This window comes from Dermacentor albipictus, chromosome 7 (genome assembly GCF_038994185.2).
Source record: "Dermacentor albipictus isolate Rhodes 1998 colony chromosome 7, USDA_Dalb.pri_finalv2, whole genome shotgun sequence".
NCBI lineage: Eukaryota > Metazoa > Arthropoda > Arachnida > Ixodida > Ixodidae > Dermacentor > Dermacentor albipictus.
Window position 1 is genome coordinate 29,898,247 of NC_091827.1, and position 14,536 is coordinate 29,912,782.

The 14,536-nt window shown below is 47.6% G+C and overlaps 1 protein-coding gene across 6 annotated transcripts in view; it reads left to right on the plus strand.

The window, feature by feature from the left end:
• Window positions 1-14,536, plus strand: part of LOC135917461 (nuclear transcription factor Y subunit gamma-like) — a 496,387-nt gene that overhangs the window by 193,552 nt on the left and 288,299 nt on the right. The window contains exon 1 of one of the 6 annotated variants that reach the window (XM_070521823.1): window positions 12,662-12,712. The exons of the other annotated variants lie outside the window; for them this stretch is intronic. The gene's annotated coding sequence lies outside the window, so the exon portion shown is untranslated. Of the gene's footprint in view, window positions 1-12,661; window positions 12,713-14,536 lie in introns of those variants that run through there. 6 annotated transcript variants of the gene reach the window in all.

The following is a 14,536-nucleotide window of genomic DNA, read 5'->3' on the forward strand; positions in this document are numbered from 1 at the left end:
TGTAGTCAGGCGTCTAGTATACAGTGGTAATACATCGGACAATTGTGGCCAGATATACGACCGGTATTGGAAGCGCTTAGTGCTTGTCAAATAACGCAGATGAATAGCAAATGCAAATGCAAATGAATAGCAAATACTACATTGGCCATATATAGGAGAGGGTACATTGTTTCTATACATGCCCGAGATTGGCCGCGTTCACAGTAATGTTTGGGAATGAGACGAACAGATTTGTGTTAAGTGTACTCCTTTGTTCGGAATACATTTTGTAATTCTGAACATTTATGCTTACCCTCGGGGTATTTTAGAGCGGCGGGACAACACAATAAATACATACATGAAAAAAAAAAAACATATGAAAAAGAAACGTTATTTACTTTAAAGGGAATTTCAATGAAGGGAAAAATGGAATATAAGAACAAAATATGAACACAGTATCATGCAAGATAAAAGACAATAATAAATCTAACCAAAGCCAAAGTCAAAGGCCAAAGTGAAGGCCAAAGTCCAATATACTGGTAAGCGAAAACAAATTCGACATAATCAGCTGTAGTTCACATCTACGTAGTGCATGCGATGGATAAGTAGATCCAGTGGCGCGTACCCAGCGCACACACCCAGCAGCAGAAGTGAAACGTAATATTATATTGTACCATCACCGGGATCGGCCAGCAAAATAAACAACTATAGATACCTTGCCCGTCCGCCAAAAAGTGTTTGCACTGGGAGAAGAATGCATAGCGTTATATAAGGCAGCCTGTTCCACACAACGGACCACGTTGGCCCAGCATATGCCCCACATGGTTCCCGCTTTCAGTCCCGTCTGGGAATGAAAAAAAAAAATGGCTGTGGCTTAGCTAAGGTTAAGCCCAGGATGCGAAGCATACTAGCCTTATTTTAACGCGACAGCGTTATGGAGCTCGTGTAGCAGAAAAGCCGGTGTCGTCGGCGTCGGCGTCGGTTGCCTTAGAAACGAGCTGTTTCCAAGGCTCAGGCGTGCGTCGCTTGCTCAGGCGCACATTTCGTTGTCGCGCCGAACGCTGCGTTGCTCGACGCTCACCGCGTCCGATGCGGGGCGCGTAGTCGCTGCGCCGTAGCCCATTGTCTTACACCCCTTGGCGGGTCGACGGGAACGCTGTCGCGTTCCACTCTTGAAGGCGAAGCTTAAGCGTCCGCTTTGCAGCTGTTATGACGTCATACGGTAGCTACGCGGCCGCGCGCGGCGCAGCAAGGAAGAGCGTGGTTGTGCGGCTAGTATGCTTCGCATAAAAGAACGGCAAGTAATCGTATAGCCAATCGCTTTTGGAAACCGATCAGCGTCGGCCGCTACGCGTCTAGGCGCAACGGTGCGGCAATACCCGATCGCTCCCGCTCTCGGGGAGCTCGTTTCGCGAGGCAGGAAAACCGCGCGGCCGCTTCCGCAACACGAGTGCCTTTCTTTGTTAACCCGGCAACGCTCGCCGTAGTGGCGCTTCCCACGGACATTGCGTGGGAGGCGGCAATAATATTGTGCCGCCCGTTGGAGGTATACCGTACGATACCGCGTGTTGTTCAGACCGGAACGAAAGTCAAGTCAAGTCAAGTTTATTTAGAACATGTACAAAGTACAGTGTCGAAGGCCACCCTGGCAAGAAAGCTGTAAACATACAGCTTGACGAGGCCAGGGAGCCACCACCAGGCAACATCGGCATCACACACATCCGCAGTACAAACAGTAAGATTTCGTAAGTAGCTTCATTAATACAACACGTGGTATAAATCCACTTCCCTGGGCATGAATAGATCTTCATACATGCATAATCAGTACGAGCGCACTGAAATTCGGGTGAATAACATTAGCGCCAGGGGAATATGTACTGTTACACTCTAAAAGCGTGGGAGTGAGTGAGTGAGTGAGTGAGTGAGTGAGTGAGTGAGTGAGTGAGTGAGTGAGTGAGTGAGTGAGTGAGTGAGTGAGTGAGTGAGTGAGTGAAAAACTTTACTGACCTGTAGATTCGCTGGTCTTCTGCGGTCTTCAGATGGCTTCGTCCATATTCTTGCACGACGGTCGGTTGCCCTTAGTCCAGGGCTCCGCTGTATGCTGCTGCCAGTTGTGCTCGCCCAATCGGACCTTCTTGGTCGACCCGGCGATCGCGGGAGAGTACTCCCTCCCATTGCTCCGCACTCGGGTTTGGTATAACGGGTACCACGCCTATCTTCTGGAATGCCACGTTATGTGGTACAGCGTGGGTGTTTCGTGGATCATGGGCTGCATCATTTGCTGAATATCTGCTTTACATTTGGCGAAACCCTCGTTGCCTGCCTTGCGATGGGGCTTGGGTTTCTATACGGTTTGTGGCTGCGGAGGGCTGTTCGACCTAAGCTCTCGCACTGCCTTCGCTAGCTCTGCTATTTGGCGTTCTAGCTCCTTCTGCCTGGCGCGTGATATCTCTAATTCGCGTCGGGAAACTAATCTTGGGCGCGATTCAGAGGGAGCGTGAGTTCGATGTCACGGCAACCAAGTCTTGCCTCATTTCACGTTTGTCTGCGTGTGATCGTTTTCTGTCCTTCGTGTGCGTCCTGTTACAACTGCAACTTCGCAACTGCGTATGCAGAATCAAATCTTGTTCAATGCGAGTTAGTATGAGTCACAGTTTAAGTGATTCGAAGTAAGTGTAAGTGTAGTCTATTTATATGCCTAAGAGGGTCTAAGTGGTTGCAAATCCCGGTCCAATCCAGTCCTAGTGGTGTTTGGTTTAATAGTTGGTTATCATGTTTGCTACACGGTGACCTAGCCTTGCAGTCTGGGCCGGGAAGCTCAGCCTGAGGTTTTTTCTTTCTTTTTCTCGCTGTTCAGAATCAGTGGCGCTACCACGTGTTCGCCGGTTCAGTATCGCATCGATACGCGAGAAGGTGTGAGACCTTTCCTGAGCACGAAGAACCAGTCGCAGTCAATTCGACTATGTGTGACGGCCTGAGTCGCTCAGTCAAAGAGGCTGTGAGTCCGAGTCGATCGGAGTGATTCGAGGTAAGCGCAAGTAAATGTCGAGTAAATGTGTGGGCGTGAGTCGCGGGGAACTTTCAGCCGGAGTCAGCCCTATAGAGTGAATTCGGATGGATGAGCAGGTGTCGGAGTTATTCGAGGCGAGTCCGGGTTGGTGTGAGTCCGAGTCCGAACGAGCAGTGAGTGAGTAAAAAGTAATACCCTTGTGCCTGTGAGTCTGGAACAGTCCAAGTGGTTTGCGAGTATGAGTGAGCTTTTGTTTTGTTTTGCTGGTCTTAGCCGTATCGGTAATAGATAAACATGGATGGATGGATGGATGGATGGATGGATGGATGGATGGATGGACGGACGGACGGACGGACGGACGGACGGACGGACGGATGGACGGATGGATGGATGTTATGAGCGTCCCCTTGGGAACGGGGCGGTGGGTTGCGCCACGAAGCTCTTGCTGTTATACCGCCTCTTGCTATTATACTAACCGGCCGCTGTACGAGGCGCGTTCTAGTGGAAAATTCGGGACTAATTGTGACGCCTTGACTTATTTACGCCATGGACCTGGTTGCCGAACTAGGTCCGTGACGTCCATGTCCAGGTAAACTAAGCTTTCAAACTTTCAAAATCACAAGTGTTCTTTCTTTTTTTTTCTTTTTTTGCATTCCGCCGCTGTGGGAGTACAGCCGCTGAAGGCGGGAATCGAACTTGCAACCTCGTTTTCAGCAGCTGAACGCGACAGCCACTGCGCTACTCCCAGTGGGCGCGCTTACAATCCCGCGCCTTGCACAGTTACTCCAATGAGAGAGAGAGAGAGAGAGAGAGAGAGAGAGAGAGAGAGAGAGAGAGAGGAAACGAAGGCACCCTCGATGTGCTTGTTCCAGTTGTCAGCCCTTTTCTGAAGTTGTCAGCCCTTCTTCTCTTTTGTTGACGGCTACTGATACGGGGCTCCGCCGAGACTTCCGCCGCAGCAGACGTTGCATGAGTCGGCGTCTGCAGCCGCCGCCCCGTTCACCTGCGACCGCGCGCGCGCACTCGACTTCGATGCACAAAGTTCCGCGTACGAGCGCCATAAAAAAGAAGGCGGCACTTTACTCGTGGCCGCGGGGTTCGGAACAGCCAAGCCCGTGTCGCGGACACGCGCACTGCGAGGGGACGCTCGGAAAGCGAAACAAAGGGAAGTGGACGATAACGAACAGAGAAAAAAAGAAAGAAAAGGACGAAGTGACGTTTTGCATATGCTACTGGGAGGCATCGATTACCGCTCAAGGCGGAGTGGCCTCGATAGCCAGGAGTGGGCGTGGAACTGCGATACCGCGATGAGTGAATGGGCTGAAAAGAAAGAAGAAAAAAATGCAAGGGACACACGCGACTAATGCACTCAAGGCTTGGTCGTTGACCCTTGACGTGGGCGGGAGGGATGTGCGGAGTATGTGCCGGTGAAGCAGGAGTATCGTACTGTTTATTCGGACTCCGTTGGTGAATGCCCTTCAATAGAAGCCTTATCAAAGAGAAGTCAAACAGCGTGTAGACATTCTATATACTTCTTGTAGACAGCTTCGCTGGTTATAGACCTACTACCGGAGTTTTTCGCGGCTAACCGTGGGCTTGAGGTAGAAGGACCGTCCTATTCGTTTAGATTAGCTTGGATGAATGCCCTACAATATAACAGCCCTTATATGAATGTACTTAGACGGTTTGAACATTGTCCTCTGTAGACTTCTTGTAGAGCACTTTGAAACATTTCTATGAATAAGCACCCTGCCTTTACTTCATCTCTATTATCTTGTTCCATATACCATCTACAGGCGAATGTAAACGAGCCTATGTTCCTTTTTCTTACTGTAGTCCATGCAATTCTGAAATGGCTACTTGCAGTATAAGTCTGAAAGAATTATCAACGCAGAGTAAGGCCGTATAATTTCTCGAGCTGTTTGTGGAAGAATTACAGACTTCTCAGAAGAAAACGCCATTAAACATTTTATATGGAGCCTACGATAATTTTAATGAGCTAAGCAGCCACGGATGGACAGCTTGCGAAGCTGCCATCGTTAAATGATTGAGTCATATTACGCGAAGGAATATGAAAGGGAGCAAGGAATGTGTTTTCGAGCGGAGATTATTCTCGACGCATGCATTCTGTGTAGAGTAGAGTGCGAATCTGTGTAGGGTAGCTTCCCGCTGAACATTTAGTCATACGGAAGACATGTTGCGTTGAGCACAGATGTAGAGTTGACGTATGGCGCCTCGCATGCAAATTTCAGTGCTCCCTTTTCGCACTGCTATACGTTGGTGTGGGAATAGGTTGGTGCCTTGGTACTAGGCTCCTAGTTGCGAGGTAAGCGCTCTGCCTGGACCAACTTGCTTATATTTAAGTACTTTATTTCAGCTCTACAAGTTCTGCACCGTTTGCATCGATTCTACTCACTGGCTCTCAGCTCCTTGGCGGTACTGGTTCAGGCTTTTCGGATCGCTTGTACATGATGTGGTGTTGCTTCGAGTTACCAGGGGGGGGGGCAGAGAGTAGAAAGGGTACTTTGTTAATGAGGCTGATTCGTCATCGCAATCAGCGACCCGCCTCAAGTCCGTCGCAGGACCAAGGCCTTTCCAATTGATCCCCAACTGTCCCTGCGATTGCGTCAGCTCACTCCAAATGGCTGCAGATTTCTTCACATCGTCCCAACAGCTGACTCGCTGCCAACCCAGACTGTGTTTCGTGTTCCCTGGCAGCAACTAGGTTAGTCAGATGCTAAAGTCAGATGCTAAAGTCAGATGCTAAAGTCAGATGCTAAAGTCAGATGCTAAAGTCGGATGCTAAAGTCGGATGCTAAAGTGAGATGCTAAAGTCGGATGCTAAAGTCAGATGCTAAAGTCAGACGCTAAAGTCAGACGCTAAAGTCAGACGGTAAAGTCAGACGCTAAAGTCAGGTGCTAAAGTCAGGTGCTAAAGCGGCATCTACCTAGCCGCCCCACCCGCGCTGCGAGCGTCGCTCCCCTTGCATGGCAGGAACCGTCAGTGCCAGGCCTTGTGGCGAAGCTAGAGAGAGAGAGAGAGAGAGAAAGAGAGAGAGAGAGTCTTGTTCTGTCGAAGCCAAAGGGAAAACGTGATCTACCGATATGCAGAACGGCTGCTAGGTGACACCTGACTGGCCGGAGCATTACGCAAAGCATGGCAATTGTGAAACGCATTGCAAAAAAAAAAAATTTCCCTTGCTGCTCTGTGGAAACGCTTTCACCTCTCGAGATCCGACGCGCGTCTACCGGGTCGAAGTATGCTCGGCACTCTACGCGCCCTAGATTGCTGCACGCACAGTCGCTGCGGAAGCGGCCGTTATCTGCGCGCGCCATTCTTTCTCGCTGACGTCACGGGTGCCTTGGCGTTCGTGCCCGGACGTTGCGCTTGTTTGAACGCGCGGTTTCGGTTTCCGCGCCGCGCGCGGAGGCAGTGAGTCGCCGACAGCTGACGTCGCCTATGAGTAATGCGCTTTGGAAGAATAACAGCTCACGGGATGTGGGTCAGAGTGAAGAATGCAACTCTGGTGGCAGCAATGTGCTTGCTTGCCTAAATTGTTTTTTTTTTCCGCTTAGGTTGCCACGCGACATAATTTCAGAACAGAATAACAACAACGAAATTAAATACATATATACGTAGAAGCGTCTCGCGCCGATACTGCGCTAGCGACATACAGAATGTGTCGCCCATGATCTCTCGTTGACAGTTTTCGGGTTGGTCGCATCTCCAGCTTTACAACTCCAAGTATACTTTCGTCCGTCGTCTCAGTCCCAGGGCACGTTCGAAGTTGTTTCTTTGTGTGCTTTTTCCTTTGTTTCCCTTTCAAGCTGAGGCCACACTGCCATCATTCTGTATAATCGAAGATATCAATCACTTAATTAATTAATTAATAATTAATCAATCCATGAATAAATTTCGTAGGATTGAATCACACTGGAGTTTTTGGCCTATGGAGGAAAGCGGAAGACATTTGAATGTAAGGATTACGTATCTCAGAATTTTCGCCCGTAAATTGAGATAAAGCACGGCTCGTAGATTTACAAGTGTGATTTAGCTTTCTTTACCGATGGCGGGAAGTATAACCGTAATCAGGGAAGGAGGGGGAGGGGGTGGTCTGATGAAGTTGTAACTCTTCTTCGGCTACTTTATCGGTACTGCAAAGTGAAAAGGTTTTCCACTGAAAGGGCCGGGTGTGCTAAATATCTCAGCCAATGAAAAACAACTAAGAAGATGGAGTGAAGAAATAAAACGTTCGTACATCTACGTAAATCCAAGCAATTCGTACATCAAAGGTGCGGAAGCCGTGTGAAGTTCTCACACCGTTCCAGAGTTCCGAGGATCTTGTTTACCGCAGTTCAAGATCTACTCAGGATTTTGCAAATGCTCCACTATAATCGGTGCCATTTTTTCGCTGCATCGAAGTCAGTTCACCATCATTTATCATCATTTATTGTTCCTTAAGGACCCCTGTCGGAGTATTACATAAGGGGGGGGGGTTACAGAAGATGAGGATCGAAACAAAAATATGGTTACAATTTCTTACAAGACTCAGCCTGTGGATTCGCATTAAAAAAAAACAATAGAAAAAACAAAGAGGCACACTGAATAGAATGCAAAAGCAAATCAGCAGAACAGTCACAATGTGAGACGGCAATAGCAAAAGAATGAAGGCACAGTACGGTCATTATAAGGTTAGGGTTTAAGGTGATCTGTAAGCAGCTGCTTGAAGGTAATGGGGTTGCGCTCATTGACAACTAACTCTATCTGGTAAATTGTTCCACTCTATAATGGCGCTAGGCAAAAACGATTGATTAAAGGAAAGTGTTGAGCCATGCAAGCGCTGGGTGCTGCAAGAGTTAAAAAGGCGACGAGATGTACGGGTTGGTGGGATAAGAGATTACGCTGTACGGAGGTTAGTACTTCGGCGCTTTCCGTTATATCGGACGCGTGTTCTTGCCGGCTGCGCCCGCTCTGCTGCACCGGCTCCATGGTTGGGCGTAGGCAAAGAATGCGTTGGAAAAAAGAAAATAAAGATAATGACTTATACCGGTGTCACACGGCCACTTTTGATCGCGATCGAGCCAGATCCGGATCGAAATTCTCGGCCGCGATTGGCTCGCTCTCGCTGCTTGCGCAAAGGGGACAATCGCGACCGAGAAATTCGATCATGATCGGGCTCAGTGGCGATCGAGAAAGTGCAACGTGTGACACCCTATTATTCAATCTACACGAAAAGTGAAAGAAAAAAAGAACGGTGATTCAGAAGTCATTGTGTAATGGCACTATACGACGCGTACTTGTCCGGCCTGATTTGAGTGCTTGGGCTTTCTTACTGCCGTGACAACAATATATATATATATATATATATATATATATATATATATATATAATATCTGGCCAAAGCGACGTTTAAAAATAACAGAAAAGAAGTGAATCCTGCGTCTTCCCAAATTCATCACGCTTTTGAGACGGATAATTAGGGGCAAGAAAGGTTTAGACATTCTGTATATAAATTACATATGAATAAGTGAAAATGAATCTACGATTTGAAAAAAAAAATGAAATTGTGAAGTTTAACGTCTCGAAATATATAGACAGCGAGTTGTAGAAGGCAAACCGTATGAGATGGGGGGGCTCCTAATATGTTTTGACCAGGTGGGGATCTTTAACGTGCACTCATGTCTAAGCGCGCAAGCGTATTTTTCTTTTTCGTTTTGCTCACATCGAAATGCAAGCGCCGAAGTTTGGAATCCGAACCTCCCACTTCTCGAGCTATAAGCAGCGTGACGTCATAGCCACTGTGCAGCGCTTCCGTGGCAGTTTCGGCGGAATGCGCGCACCCAACTGTCGTCACGCGAGAGCTTCCAAGTGTTTTTTTTTTTTTTTGCTTCGCATTGGACGGCAGCGGGCGTTGATACGTGCACGATTCCTTCGCTCTGAGCCACGTTTTGCATACCTGCCTAGCGTTATCTGTGGCTTGCACCGTCATTTCCGTCCGGTCGCGACATTGTTCCTTTCATTTTTTTTCGTCGCCTCGAACAACGCAGAATCATCTTTTCTGTGGACAATGTCTCTCAGATAAGAGAAAGGGCTAGAAGCTGGGCTCGGAACCCTGACGTCGGGTCAGCCGAATTCCACTACACTCTTAAGCAAAATTATGCCCTTTGAGTCGTATGTTGCCACACAACAATAATCGTCACCTGTCTTGTCCGCATTTCCTTTCTTTAGCGCTGCGAGCCCGGTACTTCCAAGTTACGAACGGCATGCCCGTTATCAGCATGACAGGGCATTCCCGAGAGGGGAGTAGCGAGCGCGGCGTTTCCAAGAAAGAAAACTCAATCATCATCATCATCATCATCATCATCATCATCATCATCATCATGATGATCATGATCATCATCATCATCATCATCATCATCATCAGTCCATGTTATGTCCACTGCAGGACGAAGGCCTCTCTCTGCAGTCTTCAATTACCCCTGTCCTGCGCCAACCGATTCCAGCTAGCACCCGCAAATTTCCTAATTTCGTTGCACCACCTATAGTCTTCTGCCGTCCTCTGCTGCGCATCCCTTCTCTTGGTACCCATTCTGTCACCCTAATGGTCCAACGGTTATCTAGTCTGTGCATTACATGGTCTGCCCAGTGCCATTTTTTCCCCTTAATGTCTATTATAGTATCGTCCTATGCCCGTTTGGTCTGTGATCGAAACTATGTGATCGATTAATATTCTGCATATTAATCTTCGACCCCACTCTTACACTCTCCCTGTTAAGGCCCTCAATAATTTGTTGTAACTCGTCTGCAGTGTTGCTGAATAGAACAATGTCATCGGTAAGCCGAAGGTTGCTGAGGTATTCGCCGTCAGTCCTTACTGCTAAGCTTCCCCAGTTTAATGACTTGAATACTTCTTCCAAACACACAGGGAATGTATAGCATTGGAGAGATTGTGTCGCCTTGTCTGACCCCTTTCTTTATAGGTATCTTACTACTTTTGTAGAATTAAGGTGAGTGTGGAATCTCTGTAGATATTTTTCAAGGTATTTAGGTAAGCGCACAGCACTCCTTGATTACGCAATGCCTCTGTGACTGCTGGTATCTCTACTGAATCAAATGCTTTTTTCGTGATCTATGAAAGCCATATAGAGAGGCTCATTGTGCTCTGCGGATTTCTCGATAACCAGATTACTGACATGGATGTGATCCATTGTAGAGTATCCCTTCCTGAAGCCAGTCTGTTTCTTTGGTTGACTAAAGTTCAGTGTTGCCCTTATTCCATTGGAGATTATTTTCGTAAATAATTTATATAATACTGAGAGTAAGCTAATGGGCCTATAATTGTTCAGATTTAACGTCTCCCTTTTTGTGGATTAGTATAATGTTTGCATTCATCCAGTTTTCTGGGACCCTTGAAGTCGATAGACACTTCGTATAGAGAGACGCCAGTTTTCCTAGCATTATGTCTCCATGACCGTTATTCCATCCTCTCCTGCTGCCTTTTCCCGTTTCATGCTATGCAAGGCCCTTCTGACCTCATCTCTAGTTATAGAAGGAGTTTCTGCACACTGTTCATTATTGTTTCGAATAGAGTACTCCTGAGCCCTCTGGGTACTGTACAGACAGTGTAGAAATTACCTTCGAATTATACCTTCGAGATTGCTGATGATATTAGCCTTCTTATCTTTCAGTTCATACATCTTGGTTTTTCCGATGCCAAGTGTCTTTCTCACTTATTTCAGGCAGCGCCCATGTTTTTACGGCTTCTTCACTCTTTCTCACGTTGTAATTACGAACATCATTTATTTTCGTTTTGTTCATCAGTTTTGACAGTTCCGCGAATATTCTGTCTCTTTAGTTGGACACTTTCATTCTTTGTCTTTTCTTTATTAAGTCATTTGTTACTTCGGAGAGCTTGCCTACCGGTTACCTTGGTGCCTTGCCTCCCACTTCGATTGCTGCCTCTGAAGCCAGCCTCGTTACGGTTTCATTCATTACCTCTATGTCATCATCATAATTTCTCTGTTCAAGGGCTGCATATTTGTTTGCAAGTGCCAGCCTAAATTTGTCTGCTTTTACTCTTACTGCCTCTAAGTTGACCTGTTTATTCTTGACCAATTTTACTCTTTCTCTGTTCAAATTGAGGTGAATCCTAGCCCTCACTAACCTTTGATGACTGCACTTTACCCTACCTATCACTTCTACATCCTGCAGCGTGCTGGGATCGGCAGAATATATTAAATCAATTTCATTTCTTGTTTCACCATTAGGGTTTTTCCAGGTCCACTTTCTGTTGCTACGTTTCCCGAAAAAGTGTTCATTATTCTCAGCTTATTCATTTCTGCGAATTCTACCAGCATCTCTCCTCTAGCGTTTTTAGAATCGATGCCGTAGTTGCCAATTGCCTATCCACCCGCCTTTCCATTACTACTGTATACCGAGTTTGCACTTTTCTCATCGCTAATTCAACATCTTCATAAAACTATTCTACTTCCTCATTGTCATGACTAGATGTTGGAGCGTAGGCTTGTGCTACCTGCAATCTATACCTCTTAAGTTTCATTACGACTACTGCTACCTTCTTGTTAATGCCGTAGATTCGTCAATGTTGCCCGCCATGTTCTCATGGATTAGGAATCCTACCCCGTATTGCTTCTTATCAGGGAGACCTCTATAACAGAGAACATGGCCGTTATTTAGCAACGTGTAAGCCTCACCAGTTCTAATCTCAGTAAGGCCGATGATATCCCAAACAATGTTTGATGGTTCCTCAAGGAGTCCTGCTAAGCTAGCCTCACTCGAGAGGTTTCGGGTGTTAAACGTTTCAAGAGCCAGTTTCCATTGTCGGACTGTCCGGACCCAGAAATTCTTAGCACCCTCTGCTGCGTTAGAGGTCTGAGCGCCGCCTTGGTCAGGTGCTCCGCAGCTGCTGGGGACTGAGGGCCATTGGTTACTTGTAGATATCATCAAAGAGGTTGTGGCCGAATACTGCACCAGGGAGGCCAATTCCTGTTCTGGTGAGCGAGTGCCTTTGTTCAAGCTCAGTGGGCCTTCCTAATTTGGTTGTACCTTGATTAGTATAGCCCCACTCGCCCTCGGCATCTTTAGCCGGTGTCAGGCGTCACTCCAAGCCTGCAGATGTAGTGCAGGCCGGGATAATGCAGGGATAATGCCAAATAATAAAAAAAAAGAAAACGGGGGGGGGGGAGATTTCAATTTCCGCGACTACCGCAACGGAACATTCGACATAGCTCAGTAAGATAATCCCGCCGGCGGGTAGGCTGTCTTGTCACCGAAAAGTATGGCCCAGAGGGCCCTAAATGCCGAAATGATCCGCTGATTTGTCCGCCCTTTGTGTCATAGGTTGCAGGATATAGTGTCAATTTTCTGTGGTCCTAACCTCTTGTTTCCCGAATCTAAGGCATGCACGCGGTCTCGAACGTGCCTAGGTACACGGTATATTTTCGCTGAATTCGAGCAGCACTTGACACTAATGTGTAAAAAAAAAAAAAAAAAAAAAAGAAAAGAAAAGAAAAGAAGAGAGAGAGAGAGAGAGAGAGAGAGAGAGAGAGAGAGAGAGAGAGAGAGAGAGAGAGAGAGAGAGAGAGAGAGAGAGAGATTTTCAGCGCTTACCGAGAGGGTCCGAGTCGCGTATTATCCGCTCGTCGCGTCTGCTTGGCCCTTGGCGTCCGAACTCTACGGCTCCCGGGTAGCTATTCAGAATGGTGAGTCGCGCCGCCGTATCAATACCGCTCTGGGCGTCGCAAAAAGCAGGCGGCCTTGAGAGCTCCCAGTGGTGTCTTCAGCATTTCTACAGCTTTGGACTGTGGTTATACTAGAGCTAATGAGAAGGAGGAAATGGGGAGTGGAGGGTGTAACTGACCCCGATTATTGTTGTGGGGCAAGATACAACCCAATTTTGTTTAAGAGTGTAGGCCCGACCGTACGTTCGAAATTATGTACGCTCGTAAGTACGAACGAATGTGTGTGCGTAACCGAGCGAATGCACGTATACGTACGAAAGAACATGGTCGGAGCCCGTTTCCTGTATAACACTGTAACGGCGACTGGAACTAAACCGAATTTAGACATCTGTGATTGGCGCCGCAGTTTTTCGAATCGACACAGGTGGAAAAATTCGTCCTCGTCCCGGACCAAAATGAATTTTCTTAAAACTGCGAAGCTTTTCTTTCGAGGAAGGCGTATGGGTTTCCTCTGTAGCACTTGGCTACATTTTGGGTGGATATCTCATTTTCCCTTTAGTAGTGATGAAATAATGCAACTTCTATGCAGACTGCCGAAATGAGTTCTCGAGAGAGTATACTCCGATCGTCCCCGTCAGAGCGTTTCGTTCCAGGCGTGGTTGTGGCGGACGTCCCTCGTATTTTACACGTATGCGTGACACATTTTGTTTCTGTCCTCGATATGGCATTTTATACGTTCTAGCAGAATCTGACGCATGTCTCTGTTTTACGCGAGACTTCATTCGCACGCAGCAATAAGCAATAACTGCGCGCCCAATTTTGCCCGAACGGTGTTTTCCGCACAGGTGGTGCCCAGACGGAATCGACGAATAAGGGCATGCTATTGCTTCTATTTGAATTTTATGGAACGCTAAAACTGTGTAAGCGAATCAATATGAAACACATCGGAGCTCATGGGCGTCAGTAATGAAATCACTCTACGTCACAGCGATCCCCGGCCGTTGTATACTATACTCGTCGCGCACTCACAGCGATCCGCGGCCGTTGTATGCTATACTCGTCCCGCATTCCGCACGGCTGAGTCACATACGCCGCGTGTATGCATGCACGCGTGCGCGCTCGAATAGGTCTCCCGCAGCCGCACGCGTCATCTCCAGGCTCTGGCTATTCCTTCGCTACGTAGGCGATCGATTCTATTCTGGGAGGACAGCGCCGCGAGGTTCGGTGCCTGTGTTTGTACGGACACAGACGAGTGGCCTCGACATTTGCCTCTTGTCGCGTCGCGGTTTCACTACCGAGGCGGCACCCCGGACGCGCGCGCGCGCGCGCGGGCGTGTGGGCGTGTTTGTAGTGCGTGTGGCGATACACGTAAGCGCGCGCGTTTGGAGGGCGGGAAAGAAGAGCATCGCGGTAATGGATTTCCTGCCATCGGCGATCGTTTCCTCTGGACTCTGGACGCCGCGCGCACTCCTATATATATATATATATATATATATATATATATATATATATATATATATAAGAAGCCAACAAACACTGCCACCAAGGACAACATAGGGAGAATTACTTTGAGCCGGAGCTCGCGGAGGTGCGACGTACAATGATAGCGTGTTCCTCTCACATTGAACGCTGCATTGCCAGTGAATATTTTATTTCGATTTTCATTTTTTATTAACTTTTTTTATTTTTTTGCTTATGAAGCACGGGCTTATTGGGCATGCTCTAGTCGGTCGGCTTTGCGTGTGTTTTTCGAGCGTGTTGCAAGCCGAAAACGTATAGGCCTGCGGACTTGCATTTCGTAGGCAGGCGTGACGCTAAGTCGTAGCAAGGTAGGACTGAATTTGA